Source organism: Motacilla alba, chromosome 2 (assembly GCF_015832195.1).
Source record: "Motacilla alba alba isolate MOTALB_02 chromosome 2, Motacilla_alba_V1.0_pri, whole genome shotgun sequence".
NCBI classification, from domain to species: Eukaryota; Metazoa; Chordata; class Aves; order Passeriformes; family Motacillidae; genus Motacilla; species Motacilla alba.
Window position 1 is genome coordinate 123,443,741 of NC_052017.1, and position 16,702 is coordinate 123,460,442.

Below are 16,702 nucleotides of genomic sequence, written 5' to 3' on the forward strand. Positions count from 1 at the left end.
ACTAAAAGAGAGTAACAGCTCGTCCAGAGATATCACAAAGAGGATGTACACCACTGGAAAGGAACTTCAGTTTCTCCTTCTATCATGATGCTTGCATATACATAAACATGCCATACACGGGGATTTAGCATGATTTCAGGAAGGGAATAAATGTGCTCCCTGTATAACTGGAGCACAACAGAGATGTTAAAAGAATTGATTCAATGGCAATTACAATATTCCTATCCCAAATGGCAGCTAAAACTTTATCCTACCCTACACTGGCATGTACTGTGTGTAGGCCTCACATTTCAATAAAAGGAAGCAAATGCTTTACACAGCACACTACAGAGTAAACAGGAAGGCTACTATAACCTCAATAAATATTTGCTGACTAAATATACTATTTCAATTAACATAACCCTTATTGAAATCAAAAAAGATACCAAAAATTAACTAAATTTTAAGAAAACTACCAAGTAGTAACAGCTGTAATGTTTTTTATGTAAAAAAAATAAATCATGTATTTATATATTTCTACTTATATTTCAATACCACCGATGTAAAACCCTTGGTAAATGTTGCAGGTGAGGAGGAACCTTTTGTGATTCCAGAGCAAAACCACTAACATCTGTACAGGCTGATGCTCTCCCAAGAGGTGGGGCAACACACAGAGCCCATGACTCTGCCAAACACATGTGCCTGAATGTGGCAAAACCCACACTGCCCTGAAAACACAGCTCCTGATGCCTGCAGTGCTGCCTCAGCCTGCCCTCAGAGCCCAGGCACACACCACGTCCTCACGTGAAAGCTGCAGGTCTACACAGTGGTGCAGGGGAAGGCTCTATATTACTAATTTTCTGAATACTGCCAGCCCAAAAGATTGTGCTCCCTTTCTTCCATAATCTTTAAGGCAAAAAGTCATCACCACAGGAGACCTGGGAAAGTGTGAGGATTAAACTTGTAACATAGGTTCTGGCAAAGAGCTCCTACGGATGCCTGGGAAAACACTGAGTAAATGTCCCATCCATACTCAAACCTCCATTTCCCAAGCTCCTGATGTGCAGCAGTGCTGAACATACACCTGCAAATGGAAGCTCCAAGAGATCTGAAATACTAAAGAATGCCACAAGCCCTTCTTTTCCTAAAAAAAAAAAAAAAAAAAGAGGTTTGTATATCAGATGTTTCATAATTATTAGAAATCTTTAAGAACATTCCTTATTAAGGACATATGCCATCATTTTTCACCTTTACCATATGATAATCTTTGCTTTCCTCACACGGTGTGATAAAAAACCTTTGTGACAGTTGTGAAGCACTGAGCCATAACAATTATATTGTCTTCACTGTGTTATGGTAACATGGAATCATAGAATAGTAGAATGGCCTAGGTTGGAAGGGACCTTAAAGATTATCTAGTTCCAACCCTCTGCAATGGGCAGGGACACCTTTCACTCCACCAGGCTGCTCAGAGCCCCATCCAACATGGCTTTGGACACTTCAGAGATGGGACAGCCACAATTTCTCTGGGCAACCTGTTTCAGTGTCTCACCCCCACAGTAAAGAACTTTTTCTTGATATCTAATCTAAACCTGCTCTTTTCCAGTTTGAAGCCATTTCCCCTTGTCCTGCCACTACACACTCTCGTAAAAAAATCCCTCTGCATCTTTCCTGCAGGCTCCCTTAAGGTACTGGAAGGCAACAATTAAGTCACCCTGAAGCCTTCTCTTTTACAGGCTGAACAATCCCAATTCTCTCAGCTTCTCCTCCCAGGAAAGGTGCTCCATCTTCCTCATCAATTTGGTGGCCCTTGTGCTGGGGACCTCATCTAGCAGTCCCAGGCAGGGTAGAAGCACTCTGCGGGCTGCGCTGAGCGAGAATAAAAAAAAAAAATAATTCTCACCTGGAAAGCCACATTTAAACATTAAAAAAAATGGACAAGGAAGTAGGAGGAAACAAAGAGACCACATCAGTCAGCACAAGAGGAGTGGCTATAACACATCACTAACCTACTTCTCTCTTTTTTTTTTTTTCCCCAGGGATTATGGCAGAGGAGACTCTAAGAAGGGATTTAAAAGGAGAAAATGAGGTTAAGCGTGTTGATGTCTGTCCACAGCTCATCCTTAACTTCAATGTAGCAGTGAATAAAACCTGCAGATCCTGTTTTGAATACACAGCAGGTCAGTGACAAAGCCAGTATTGCAAATGAACTGGAAGGCTGTGTGGACAGAAGGGCTTTGGATATGAAATCAGACTGCTTCTTTCTACCATTATTATGAGAGAAATACATGAACACTACCAAAACACTCACAAGAAAACAAATTTCTTTTAACAGCAGGTTTGAACAAGGTAAAAGTTACATAAGCTATATGTGGACCATGCTGGAGTGAAGAATGGCATTGCTTCATGGCCACAGGCATCCCTAGGTTTGGCTCCTAAACATGTCTCAGTCACAGACATCTCTGGAGGAAAAAGGAACACCTTATTCAACAACTTTCATGGTTCATTTCTTAAGATCATGACATCACTAACTATGTTGGTTGTTATAAGGAGTTACTATCCTCTAATGACTCCTAAATTATCTGTATGTAATAGCTGGAAACTTCTGCATTCTGTAACTAGTTTGGTTTTTTATAAACTGATTTACAAATGTACTTGCTATTTATTTCTGCTAGAAAATATTTAAGGTAGCATTTTTCCTCCTTAGCTCAGCTGCTCGCCAAGTTAAAAGAGCAGTGGCTAAGGGGCCCATTTGAGCTCAGTATCAAACCTTGGTCTTAAAACACACTTGCCTCTCAGCAGATGATAGTCTCAACAGCAGTGCAGTCTTTTATCCAACTTACCATGAGATGGACTGGTGTTTGCCATCCTCTTAGCACACCTCTGAAAATACCTGTTTGTTTGGTAAGGCTAGGTTTTACCAAAGATATGTTGACATTAGGTAAATTATTGTCACATTAGGTAAATTACTGAAACACAAAGGTAAAAAATAGAAAACGGCAGCAGACATCATCTTCCCATACAAGGCCTTTTTAACAGTGGTTTACAGATGAACCACCTTTCATCAAAGGTTCCAGCAAAGCATCAGAAGAAAGCAATTTTAGGAACACAACAGTATCACAAAGTTAAGAAAGTCCTTTCTGCTGTGCCGCACTGTATTCGTGCAAACCTTAACAACAAAAGGCCCGTTAAAAGTGTGGACTATCTTTGATTATTTTGCTTAGTGCTCTTCACTGTGTCCTTTAAAAACTAGTAATCAGCACCAGAAGAAAAGCCAGGAGGTAACATACCAGCTAGCTATGCATCACTGTCACAAATCACTAGGGATTGGAAAAGCACACCAGTTGAGGTCCCAGCCTCCTGATAACACCAATACTGTGTCAGGTCCAGCCCAGTCTTTCACCCATTGTGAGGGATTCCACCAAGCAGAGCCTGGCTCAGGGAGACCAGCAGTGCTTTCCAGGCTCTGCTGGACACAGGGAGGACGTTCCCACGGACTCCAAGGGAGATGCTGGGCTCATGTGGACACAGCTGCTCAGAGAGGGACTCAGCGTGTGTGTGTCAGCCTGAAACTGAACTCCACCCCACAACTGGGTCCTTACACTCAGACTACTGCATCGTGTAAGGTTTTTATAAGACACAACTCACCACACAATAAAATAAGCCTGCAAAATATCATAAAGAACCATGTCCTAAGAGCAGCCACTTCCCTGCACTGACTAGAGCTGGACCTTGGGCAAACAGCTCTGGTGCACCCATCCTCTCCCTGAGTGTCCTGAAGAGCACTCCAGGCTGGTGAAGCAGAAAATGTGTGTATTCATGTTTTAGTGCCTTGTCTGGGCTGGGTACTCCTCTGCTGTCAAAACCAAGGAGTTATGTTCCTGACAATAGTAAGGACAGGACTAAATCAAGAAAAGAGTTCAGAGAGGCAGAGAAATTCAGATGAGCTTTTGATGAACAAACCTCATTAACTGACTGGCTATCAGCTATCCAAATAGATTAAAAGAATTATTATTACAGCTGCAGTTTACCAGTTTGGAAAAGTGACATTTAAAAGTCACTACACAACACTGTCACCTCTAATGCTATGCTGTAAATTTGTTATTTAAAACCTACTTGTAAATACAGTGACTCTTGCAACTTATTGGCAGCATTGAAAAGTGCTGGCAAGAGCAAATAAAAATGCATCCATTTGGGGGAAATTAGATATTCTTATGACTTCATGTTCTCATCAGATAGCAAGCATTAAAAATATGCCCATTGCAATGTGTACAACAGCCCAGAAAAATGCTGGGTTTGCTACACTTTCTTCAGATTGAGTCAACTGAAATGAGGTTTTCAAATCCATGAAAGACACGCAGAGTCAAACAGTGTCATTCTTTCCCAGTGCCATCATATGTCAGAACACTACATGTGAAAGTTCATACATTTGATTTCCTAGAAGATACCGCTTTTCCCTTCTTGTCAAAACCATACCATTTCCCAGAGAAAAAATACAAATGTGTGCATGTTTCAGACAGGCTTCCTGGTTGTGGATGGACTCAGATTATGCTGCCCCAGTTGAGTGATTTAAAATTGAATTTACTGTGATTCTTCATGATTGAAGAGGACAAAGCCTTCCCTAGGGAAAACAACTGTAAGATGTTCTGCAGACAAATTTAAGGAGTACATGTGAACTTCTTAGCCTCACAAGGTTAATGTGTGTCTTGGTTTCAGTGTAAGTAACACAACCTTCTTATTAACCACAAGAAAGACAATCATTTTCATGTCTATAGAGCAGAAATGAATTATTTTCTTACATTTCCCCTCCCTCCTCAAAATATGCAAAGCAAAGTCTGAAATTCCCAATTCAATATATATCAAAGAAGAAAAAGGTTCAAAGTCAAATCCTAGAAAGTCGAGAAATGCCAGAACAAATTTAGTTCAGCTCCCTTGTGCTTATACATCAAGATGAAATATTTAATTACATGATGACATGCTATTTTTTGACTGCATTATCTGTGCTTTAAAGAACAAGAAACAAATTCCATAGTGGCCTGATTGGACCAGATGTTTAGATGTTCATTGCATTTCAAAGATAATACTTCAGTAGTTATTTATCTTATTGAGAGAGGTATAAGGTCAGATGAAAATTTTCCTAAGATTACCTGATAGTTTGATTTTCTTTCAGTAGAAAAAAAAATAATTGGAAATATATCTTCCACCAGCAAATACTGCTTGATAGTATGCTGTGATCTAGTTTTGAATGAACAAAACCAGAACAAATCTCATTTGGCCTGATTTTTTTTTTTCAAACAGGTCTATCATAATGACTAACTCATCAAAATATTTAAAACTGCATTCTAAAAATACCAGCTATTTATTATTTTACTCTGCTGTACAGACATCAGTCTAACACTCAATCAGAGTAAGTGGTGATGAATCATGCACATTTTAGGAATGTCTTGGCTCTCTGAACAATGTTTGGGTTCTAAATCTTTATTGATAGAAATATCTTACTTCCAACAGAAATTTACATACAAATGTGCAAATCAGGGCTAGAGCAGCAAGCCTGTGTCACGGCTAAGAGGTGGCTGGGCTTGGCTAGCTGCCTTCAGTGCCTACTTCCACCTTGGCTCGGATAATCGGAATAAAGATGAATGAAAATTTAGGCCTGCAGTTTTAATAGTAACTATTTGTTATTTAAATTTCCTGTTCCACACTAAATGATTGCAAGAATGTGTGCTCAGAATTAAAAGGCTGCTCTTTAGCATCAGCACATTGATTTCTTGGGGTCCTTGCAAAGCTTTTCCCATTGTTTCTGGCCCACAGCTCTACACCCCTCTAACTGCCTGTCAGACATCATTTCTGCTTTATGAATAAATAATATGATGCCCAGGGGAAATGTTGGGCTAAGACAAAAAAATCAATATGTGTCTAGCACGTATTAGGCAGTTGTTCAGCTGAAGTCTGTCTCAAATATGTGGAGTAATTTTAATAACAAAACAAATTCTTTCTATACCGAGCTTAAAAGAAGCCTATTAAGAAAGCACTACCACTACATCACTCTGTATCCTATTTGAAGATTAATAATACTGTTCTCCTAAAATGTGAATAAGTGTTCTGACTGGTGATTATTTGTCTACAAATTTCAAATATTCACGCTACAGAAAAATGTTAGCAAGTGATTTTTTATTCTGTTCCTCTTGGAGTGGTGCTGGCGCACATCTGTGTAGTAAAGCTGTTGTTACAATTGACTTGTTTGTTATTTTAAAAACAACTTCCAAAACCACCTTTTTTTTTTCTTTCCAGGGGACCCAGGATCAAAAGTGAAACAAAAGCAGGGTAAATTAATCATTCATGCAGCTCTGTAATGGTCTTAGTCACTCCTACAACACAAGCCTGTTTTTGCAGTCAGCACAGTTCCTGGTTCAGTCCCCCACCATGCTCAGATGCCAACCTGTCACAGGAATATTTGAATCCCTCCACTTTTACAGGACCTGTCTAAATAAACAGGCTTAACTCCTGTCATGGGGCAGGTCTTAAATTCCTTTGCATTATGCCGAGAAGGGCTGGTTATGTTAACTGTACCATACAGGAAGCAGCATTGTAGGAGCTGCTGCCCATTGCTCTCCCACAGAGAGAGAACCTTTACTAAAGGTGGCCAAGCTTGACTCCAGCACTCCTTCCTTCCTTCCATGTGCCCTTCATCACCAGGGAAGCTTGGGCTGTGCCAGGCAGCAGCGCACAGCCCCTGCTGACAGCACATCTCTCCCCTCCCAGTTCACTGATGGCCAGCAGGGCTCAAGCCTCATCCAGCCTCACCTCCTCAAAAATGCTGCCTTCCCACCGTGCTCCTTGAAAACATAGATCTCATGCTGGAAAATGAGGAGGAGATGGATAGGTTATTTTGGGACAAGGGGCAAGCTGCCAGTGCTCCTAGGAGCCTTCATGAAAGCCACAGGCACCCCAGGTTCAGCAGCATGGCCAGACAAACAGCAAAACCAGAGAGGTAAAGACAAACTAGCAAGCTGCAGTCAGACCCATGGATGACCTCTGAGATTCCCGACTCCAAGTCACCAACATTCAGCACACGGACATCGCCCTCCAAGGGGGTTTTTTCACCCCCCTGCTGTTATGCAAACCTTTCAGTGCAGATCCTCCCCATGGGAGCTTGCTGACACGGCGGCTCCTCCTGCTACATTCAGTATAATGAAAAGCACAAACTTCATGTATTTATGACCCTTTCAGACCGAGGAGCTGCAGCTGAGTGCCCTTGCCTGGGGGTGCTTACTCCTGCAGGAGAGCCAGCCATCTGGAAGGGCAACCTAAAGAAAGCAGAGGGAAAACCTGACATCTCAGGCAAAGAAACCTGCAGACGTGCAGAAGCTACCACTGATAGCGGCAGGGGTATCCTGAGGCTCACACCAGCCAACACGGTGGAGCCCAGTAACATCAACACTGATAGAAAATGCTTTTGCCAACTCAAAGAAAGTGAAATGATAAAGACAAGAGGGGACTTCTAAGAACAAATAAACCAAAATGGAGCAAACAAAAGATCCCCAACAAGATCAACCTAAAAAAAGCCCATTAATAAACAAAAAAGCCCCACACCCACTCCTCAAAACCCACACAGGCAAAAAGGAGAAGACTGAGGCTGATGTTGGTATGGATTTCTGTTGATTCCAAACACCTACAAACCCCAATCCCCGGGTGCAAAACAGCCAGAAAGGAAACTGAAAGCAGAACAGTCATTTCCACCACAGGCAAGCTGTCAGCTGTAAGCACCAAACCTTGCATGCTGTGCAAAGTCACTCTGATGGAAGCACCCCTTCATCCCTTCTCACTGCCTTTCTGGTCAGGGCCACGGCCAGGCTCCTGGCAGTGCCTCCATGCCAGCAAAGGCTCCTGGCAGCGCTCCCATGCCAGCAAGCCCTCTCCAGCTGGCACCTGGCTCACACATTTTCCTTCAGCCGCTGGCCTTGCACCTCTGCCATGCCAACACCAGGCCAGACAGCCCAGAGCAGACACTGAACATGGGCAGAGCAGTGTGATGCCCAGCCACGGCCACCACAAACATGGAACAAACCAGTCCTGCATGTTCTTTGCATGACCTAAGTTACAGGGGATGACTGCCAACACTTCTGCTGTAGAGATCTACCCAAGAGACCCCACCCAGCTCTTCACCTCTCACACGTCTCTCACCCCCCCACCACAGAGTATCTGTGTCAGAAGCCACTCCTGGGCTTCTAAAAAAATGACTGCACAACACATATTTCTGCCAGCCCCCAGGAGACAGGACCACTTGACCTTGGTCACTTGGCTCATGACCACTCAACTCGCACATTCTTATCCTTTTGATGCTATTCAAATGACTAACTAAACCTCCTAAAACTGACACTGGCTGTAACCTCTCAATGCTGCCTTTGAAAGCCACAGGAACCTCAGGGAGGAACCTCTCAGTGAAACACCAGACCTGTCTGTGCGGGCAGTGCCTGGAGATGTGGTTCCTGACTACTGAACGAAGTCCTCGGCTCAGCAACCTCCTTTATCACCTGTCACACTTGCCTGCTCCACCTCCATCTGAAGGTACTCCAAACCACACCCATCAAGTGACCCATGGAGGGGTCATTTGTGTTTTTTTACACAGCTCAAAATCTGCCAGACTAAAGATTGATACTGTTTCATTCACCAGCAGCACAGCTGGTTGAGAGAGGATCCTGTGCTCACCTTCCAGCCTCACTCACAGCCATACAGCTGTTTGGGCTGTATATACATCAGAGAAGTACACCCAGATTTCTGAAAGTCCCTAGAACCCATATAAAACCTTTTTTTTTTTTTTTTTTTTTTAGCTCTAAGGTTCCCAGCTTTTAACTGAAATGATAATGCTCTGGACCTACAGTTGCCCTCAGATGGCACTGTGTTGCTGTCTAATGCTGATGGAGGATTTCATGGCCTGATAATATCTGTTCACAAGTTCTGATTTCCTCTGCAAGAGTCCAGATTATGCCGGTCCATCAGACACACTTCAGTCATCAACACATTTTTAATGCAAACAGAATCTGCAGCAACAAACAGAGAAGAGAGAGAAAACCCTCAGCTTTCAGATGTGTTTCATTTCCTGATCTGAGTATTTTTCACAGAAAATTTCTCTCTTCCATCAGAAAATAAGAGTTCAGAACTAAAATGCTTCATCTTTGACAGATTTAAAGGCAACTGTCACAGACCTCTAGCTTCCACAAGGTAAGCCACTAGAAGCATGAGCGGTAATAAATTGATTTTACGTTAATTTTATCTCTAAAGTGTCTGTACAAGATCATGAATTTATATCATTTTAAAGACAACTATTCCCAAGAAGTAATGATACTATAAACCATATTTACGTTGTATTTATTCGTGCCTTTCTCTTGAGCTCAAAATCTGGAACTGAAGCATCTTTGTCCTACGTGAAGGTAACAAAAAGAGACAGAGAGGGATTCAGACTATTCACACAAACTCATACAACCAGTTACTGTAGCTTAGGAGGCACCTGGTCAGACAAGTTGTAGTAACCAAGTATGTTACCAGAGAAGCGCACTCCATTTTGCAAAGGAGAAGTAAAACCTGTCTAGGGTTAAAAAAGTTGAGTTTGTTTGAACAATCTACCTTTCCTTTAGGAAAAGCTAGGAACGTGCAGCAGGTCAGTTAGCACTGTGGGGTTATGTCGGAATCCAGAACATCCCTCTGGGTACCCTGGGTGGCCAGAGCTGCTGGCGGGGGGCTCTGAGACCCTGGCATGCAGCCAAAGACACACGTGGGGTTTTGATCTTAGCCCGTGGAGCAAATTACCAACTCTGTATGAAGAATTACAAGCCACACACACAAATTTAGGTATTGTAGTAGAAGTAGTCACAAAGAGAAAGGAAGGATTTTTGAGTGCTGTACAGGGGAGTTTTAAGCCTTGTACGCAGGGGTCCAAGTTTTGTACGTGGGGGTCAGGGGGTTCTAAGATGGAGGGATTTGGGTGTGCCCTGTCCTCTTTCTTTCTCCTTCCTAGCCTCCATGTCTTTGGTGATGTTGGCACTCACAGATTGGTCTAGAGTAGAAAGTCACCATTCAATATAGATAGTAGGCATTGGGGAAAAAGTATAAACATGTAGTACGTAATATATGATATAAAAGATGGCACCAGCCCCCTGGGAGGGCAGTGTGCCTTTGTCTGACCCGTTGAACGGGCCACAGCAGTTCAGGAGAAGAATCTTTTAGATAAACAACAATAAACAACCTTGAGAACAGACAACAGAGGACTACTGAGTCTTTCTTTGAAGGCACGGGTTGGAGGAGACTTTTCCATCTTTCGGGGTCACCCCAATCCGGGGCTGGAAACCCCACAGGGTTACCCTGAAAGATTTTGTTTGCAATACTACCAATATGCATTAAGTGAAAACCACCTGCTTGGTGCAGTAGCAAAGGACTGATTCCTCATGAAGTTTCAAGGCTCTTACTGCATTAAGAAAGGGACTTGAAATCTTCCCAATATTTCTCCACTCAGCCAAAAATTGTGTGCATTACATACAATCAAGTCCAGTCCAGTCTGGTACCATATCACTTACTAGTAACAGCCACCCAACAAAGGCTGTGACACTTGGAATTAAAATTAACTGCAGTCCTTGGAATTTACCTTTTGCCAGGTGTTGGGAGACATTATTTAAGAGATAACCCAACATAAATTTGGTATTGCTCAAATCTCATCATTCCTCTCATACTCTCATTTACTGTTTGGGTAAGCAGCACCAGCTGAAGGCTGGATGTTGTTGGCCCCTATGCAGAGGTACCAGCTCTGCTCTGCAGACTGCACACCAACTTCCTAACCACAATACCCTTTTCTGCACCCAGCACAGGGGGAGAGCTTTGTAACTTGACCATGAAATATGAACCCCCAGCAGTCTATTTCGTTCAGCTGCTGTCCACACCCATGGTGACCTCCTTGCTATGCCTCCAAACGGGCTCTGAGATGAGCAGGTTGATGTATAGAGCCACAGCATCTATCACAACTGCAACAGCAGAAACAGCTTTTATCAACTTGGAAAAGTGAGCTAAGACTGATTTCCAATGAGGTGGTCAAGGCTTTGCTTGACCAAACCATTTACACTGAGCAAAGCCACCTTCCTGGGCAGGAAAGCCTGTGTCAGCACTGCAGGACAGTGATGCCTCTCACGCAGCTCCAGGAAGAAAACCAGCTGAAAGACTGGGATGCGGAGGGGTGAGGAACAACTTTCTGAATGACCACACACAAACCCATATTCAGCAGATTTTACCTTCCAGCTGGGACTGGCACTGCTCCTTCTCAAGACACAAGTACAAGAAGTGCATTCTGAAAGCGCATCACATCTTTGTTTTGGACACACACACCGGCAATCTCACGCAGCTCACCATGGATGGTGAAGCCATAAGCAAGAGTTTCTGTAAAAGCTACTTGTAACATTGCTGCTAACCACTTCTGCGGCTCAGCACTGGCACCTTCATAAATTACAGGAGTCTTCAGAAAATGAGTTAAAGCCAAGCTGACCACCACAGGAAACAGAAAGCAGTTATAGAAACAATTACCTTGTAGGCTCCGTAGGGCTTGATGTTCAAGTGAGATACAGTCTTGACAAATGATTCCTCCTAGGCAGAAAAAAAATAATTCACAAGTCCAAATTAAATTATGACACACTTTAAGAATATGAAAATATACATTAAATTGTCCAGTTCATCAAGTTTAAAATCATATCCAGAGAAAAGCACTTTATGAAAAGGTTTTCTTACTTTATTAAAAATACTCGAGAGTAACTAATACAGTCTTTAAATTCCTTTTTATTATTTTTGTCTGTAAACTATCTTTTGGCTTTTAAAGATCTGATAAAATTAGGCTGAGAATTAGGACATTTTTATTCTCTCAATGGTGCCAATAATACAAATTTCATAGAACAAATCAGAATTAAAGGCTCCCATATGCAAAGTTAGGGTGGTTTATACTCATGCAGTGACAGTATCTTCAGAGAGATTTCTGTAACTGCTTGGGTTTGATATGTAGAAACTCACTGTTACTTTGCAATTGTACTGGTTTAGTATCTAAATAAAAAGAAGCCAGGTCAGTGATGAGAGATTTACCAGAAGGAGAGAAAGGTAAAAAGGCTGCAAATTTTCCCTTGGCACCAGCCTTGGAACACATACTTTTGTTTACAGAACAACAGAGGGGCCATATGGTGACAATTTGTCCTGCAATGCCTACATACACAAAAATTACTAACTTTGGACTTTGTTTTTTTTCCCTATTGCTTACATGAAAAATTAACTAACTTGGTTTGTAAATTGACTTTGCTAGAAGAATGTTAAGTGTCCTCCCAGGACATTAATTTCAGATTTAAAGGATCTGTTTACTTTGTAGGGGACTAGCTCACTAGAGTATTTAAGACTTGGTTTAAACCAAAATTAGGGCAATAAATAAATTAGGCTCTGAAATACTAACCTGTAAGATTGGGAAATATAATTAACACCAAAGTAAGGAGAAACAGATAGTCTGTTTTCTATCTCTGAAGGAATATGCCATTTCTTCTACACTATTAATTTTCAGAGGAGACTCAAGTTACTAAAGCAGCTTAAGAAATCAGAGATACTGTCAGGCTATCTGCTTGTTCAGACCACAGAAGGATATATTGATTCAATTACTTTCTTTTGATGTAAATCCAAATTAAAATCGGTATAAGAACATATTACAACTCAAACTTTGCACAAAAAGAATTTTTTTTCTTTTTAGTAATAATTACCCAGTTGTTTTGCTCATTCATACCCATGTGTGTGTGTCCCACATCCCCCCACTGTACTAGTGTACTCAACTAAAAATAAAGCAGTGCATGCTCCCGGAGAACTGTTGCTTAGCTACATTCTCAATTATCACAATGCTGGCCTTACTCATTCAGTGACAAGGTCAAAGCAATTGTTTCTTTACTTTAATGATGAAGTATCCTGTTTATAAAAATCTTATCTGTTTCCTACTTGGTAAAATATTGCACATTTCAGTCAATCATTGCTGGCAAGTCCCCCAGAGAGACACAGTGTGAGAACAAAACCGGTAGTGTTCATTTTAGCCCTTAACAGAGAGGGGTTTTTTTTTATTCCCCAACCCCACCCTGAACATCAACTACCTCACACTGACACACAGGCAACCAATTATACCAACATTTGTTTTCCTTCTCTGCTGTGTCCAGGCAAATACGGCAGAAATGCAGCAGTTGTATATTTATTCTCATTCTTCCCCCCATCCAATAACAAGCATAAGCAAAGGGGCAATTTTAATTAGCGTGCACCTAGAGTCGGTGCTGTGGGAAAGCTAAAGAAAAGAAGGATTTTCTCCATCACTTGTAAGCACAAGAACTTTTTGGTTTTTCTTTGCCTTTGAGGGCAGGTGTACAGCTGCAAAGACTGCAATTCTCCCATGGCTAGTCCGGGCTGCTGAATATTTCATAGCCCCTGAGAAATGCAGCTGTAATCAACTCACAAATAATGAAATGGGCAGCAATAATAGAGCAGAGGTAAAGTGCACCATTAGAAAGCATCAGTGCTTTGACTGCTGCTGCTGCAGTCTTGCTGTACCAGTTTGACAGCTTATTTGATAAAATAATAATGCTATCAACCATGAAACAAAAATTAATGTTATGCCAAAAAAAAAACCTCCAAAACCAACAAGTGTCTCAGATGGCCAACATGAATAGCAAACAGAAAAAAGTCAGAAAGCATGTCAAAAGGAATCACATTCAAGACTGAAACTCTATTAGATGTATTAATCACACACCAAATACACACAACCATGTTCAGGTATTAATAGAAAAGTCAGTTCACAGAAGTTACTTAATTCAGGAAAAGCTTCATAAATATTAAAATAAAACAGTGAAAATATTTTGGAAGTAATAAACATGTTCATCTTAATCATAACTTGCAGAATAACCCATCTGCTGTCTTAACTTTGTAACAGTGTCTTGAGGTTTGACATTCAGAATCTCAACCACCTCTCTAGGAAGCCTGTTCCAGTCTTTGACCACCCTCTTGGTAAAGAAATGCTTCCTATTGTCTAGTGTCATCCTCCCTTGACACAGCTTTGAACCATCTCCCATACATCCTACAACTGAATACCAGGTAGAAGAAACCACAGCTCCTTTTCCACTTCCCCTGCTCAGGAAGTTGTAGGGAGCAGTGAGGTTGCTCCACAGCCTCCTTTTCTCCCAAACTAGAGAAACCCAACGTGCTTAGCTGCTCCTCACTGGACATTCAAAGCTGTATTTCAAGTGACTCTGTGATATGCAACTGTGGGGAAAAGCACCTGAGAAACAAGCAGAGGCTGAAGAATAAACACAGTGCTCCAAGTCTTATCTTCTGGAAATGCAGCAATCTCCCAAAAGTGCCGCACAGCAGGTCAGGCTCCTCCTATGGACCAGAACATGCTCCAGTGCAGAAGAGGGCAGGTATTCTCTTCCCCAGCCCACATTTTCCCAGGTACCACAGGACACCCTGCTGAAGCACAACTCCCTGTGGCTGCAGAATCCTTTCTCATTCTCCCTCCAAGCAAGGGCTAACACTCAGAGCTGCCCCCCAAGAGACACACAGAATTAACATGCCCAAGCTGGAGGCAATTCACAGAAGGCTGTCTGTGCCTCTGTTAGTTAACTGCTGGTACCCACAAGAATATGCTGAATGTTATTCCTAGAAGTTAAAGGGAGGTCTGGATGCAGGACTGTAGGCAGGTTCACATGCAACACAGCACGTTGCAAAGAGAAGTCTTGACGGAAGCGTGAAGTTGCACAAACACCTGTGCAAGCAGAAATCTAACAGCAGTGGGAAATAGAAATTGCTACATGCTTTGAGAAAGAATCTCTCCATGCAGGAAGTTTTCAATTTGTGTCAGTCTAATCGTCTTTTACATGTTTCAAAAAGTAATTCATAGGAACTCAAGGAATCTAAGCAGATTGTGAAAGAAGTCAAAGAGAAAAACACACCCTCTTCCTTCAGTGCCTTTGTACTTGTTATGTTCTCTACAAGGATATGCTGTATTTTCATTTCTTTCCTTACCAGCAACAGATACAGATTGTGGACGGGTTTAATAGTGCCAGAGAAAATGTGGTGTACACATGTTCAGTGCAGCAGTGGGAAATGAGCTCTCTAACATCCTAGAAACACATCACCTGTCACTCTGAAAGAAAATGCTGTCTTAAGGTGATACTGAACTGGAGTAATTGCCATGCTTTGATAATTAAAGTACTCCTAATCTTATCTTCCATCTGCTGGAGATCACACAGATAGACCTTCCAGTCACATAGAGCCCCCAAAAATTCTCTTCAACTATCAGAAAGCTCAGGCATAACTAAGATTCCCTCATTCATATTCTCCTACACTGCCTCCTACAAATACCCAAAGATAAATTACTCAGACAAACTCCAATTTGGGCTTTAAATGTCACAGGCAAATCTTATGTAGCTCATTTTTCCTTTCACTTTTTTTTTCCCTGGGATGAAAGAATTATTATTAACTCCCTGGGGATCATGTCTTCACTCTGCTGTGAAAAAGCACATGATAGACACGGAGAGACCTTGAACAATTTAAGGCTGGTAGAGCTGCTCTACAAGTTTCTCTATTAAAAATTCAAATATCTATCTCAACAGCTGTGTATTTTCTGTCACATCACTAATCCTCTTCCAGATATCAGCATCCCAGTCTAGCCCTTCTATAAAACAGTATGACTGTGGTGATACAGGCTGCTGTAATTTGTGAGGTGTCTTTTTTTTTAATTTACATTTCTAGAACTGGTGTTAGAGGAAGGATGATTAGGAGATACACACACACATGCAATTTCTAGCATCAAGGGACTCACAAACCATGCCCAACTCCTAAGAGGAGCTCTCACTCCTCAGTTAACACTCACAAAGCAGCAAGGCACGCAGCAGTTACAGCTCATGTGCTGCCTCTTCCTTGGGCAACTCACTCTGCTGGGAACCTTGGAAAATTTGCAGCATCATATGAACTCTTTCCAAGACTATGCATTTGCCAATGTGTTGCGAAAAGGACTTTGAAGACATTGAAACTCAAACTGGCATTTTGTGGTGATAACTACAGGAGGTGAGGCTGACAGTGGTGCTGCCTGTTACAGTTACAGCTGTTGGCCACTTTCTCCTTTCTTGATAATTTTCAATTGTTAAAAAATGTGGCTTCATGCTAAATGAAGTTTTGGGTGTCTCCACTAAAACAATGCATATGTTTCTGAAAAAAAAGGCCAAAGAAAAGCACTTTTCACTGCACAAGTTCTTTTTCTTTGAGAAACTCAAGTATCTTTACTCTTTGAAGAAAGGACTTGACAAGATCCAGGAAAAAGCTTTATGTCAGAGAGATGCTTTTTACTGCCTTCTGAAATGAGATAGATGTACTCATGTGAGAACAGGAACAAAAGTAAGGAAATTGGAGAAAAGTAAGGAAAAAGGGGGAAAACTGGGATTGAGAAAGGTGTTGGCAAGATGACGGATAAGAACAGGCAAGGAAGTTTGGCTGGGGAGTCTGGGAGAAAAGCAGGAAGAGGGCACGGGAATAAGGAAGAAAGATGGTGGGAGTAAGTCAATCTAGGCAAAATCCAAGGGAAAAAAAATGGGTGAAAAAGGAGAGTGAAATCAGGAGTAACTTGGATGAGAACAGGGTGAGCTGAGACCCATTCAACATGCAGCTGGTACAAGGGGAGGCACTG

At 41.9% G+C, this 16,702-nt stretch overlaps 1 protein-coding gene across 3 annotated transcripts in view; it reads right to left on the reverse strand.

Moving 5' to 3' along the window:
* The window catches only part of PAG1 (phosphoprotein membrane anchor with glycosphingolipid microdomains 1), a 114,168-nt gene that overhangs the window by 77,370 nt on the left and 20,096 nt on the right, over positions 1 to 16,702 (reverse strand). For all 3 annotated transcript variants that reach the window (XM_038127727.1, XM_038127728.1, XM_038127729.1), the window contains exon 2: positions 11,545 to 11,604. The gene's annotated coding sequence lies outside the window, so the exon portion shown is untranslated. The remainder of the gene's footprint in view (positions 1 to 11,544; positions 11,605 to 16,702) is intronic.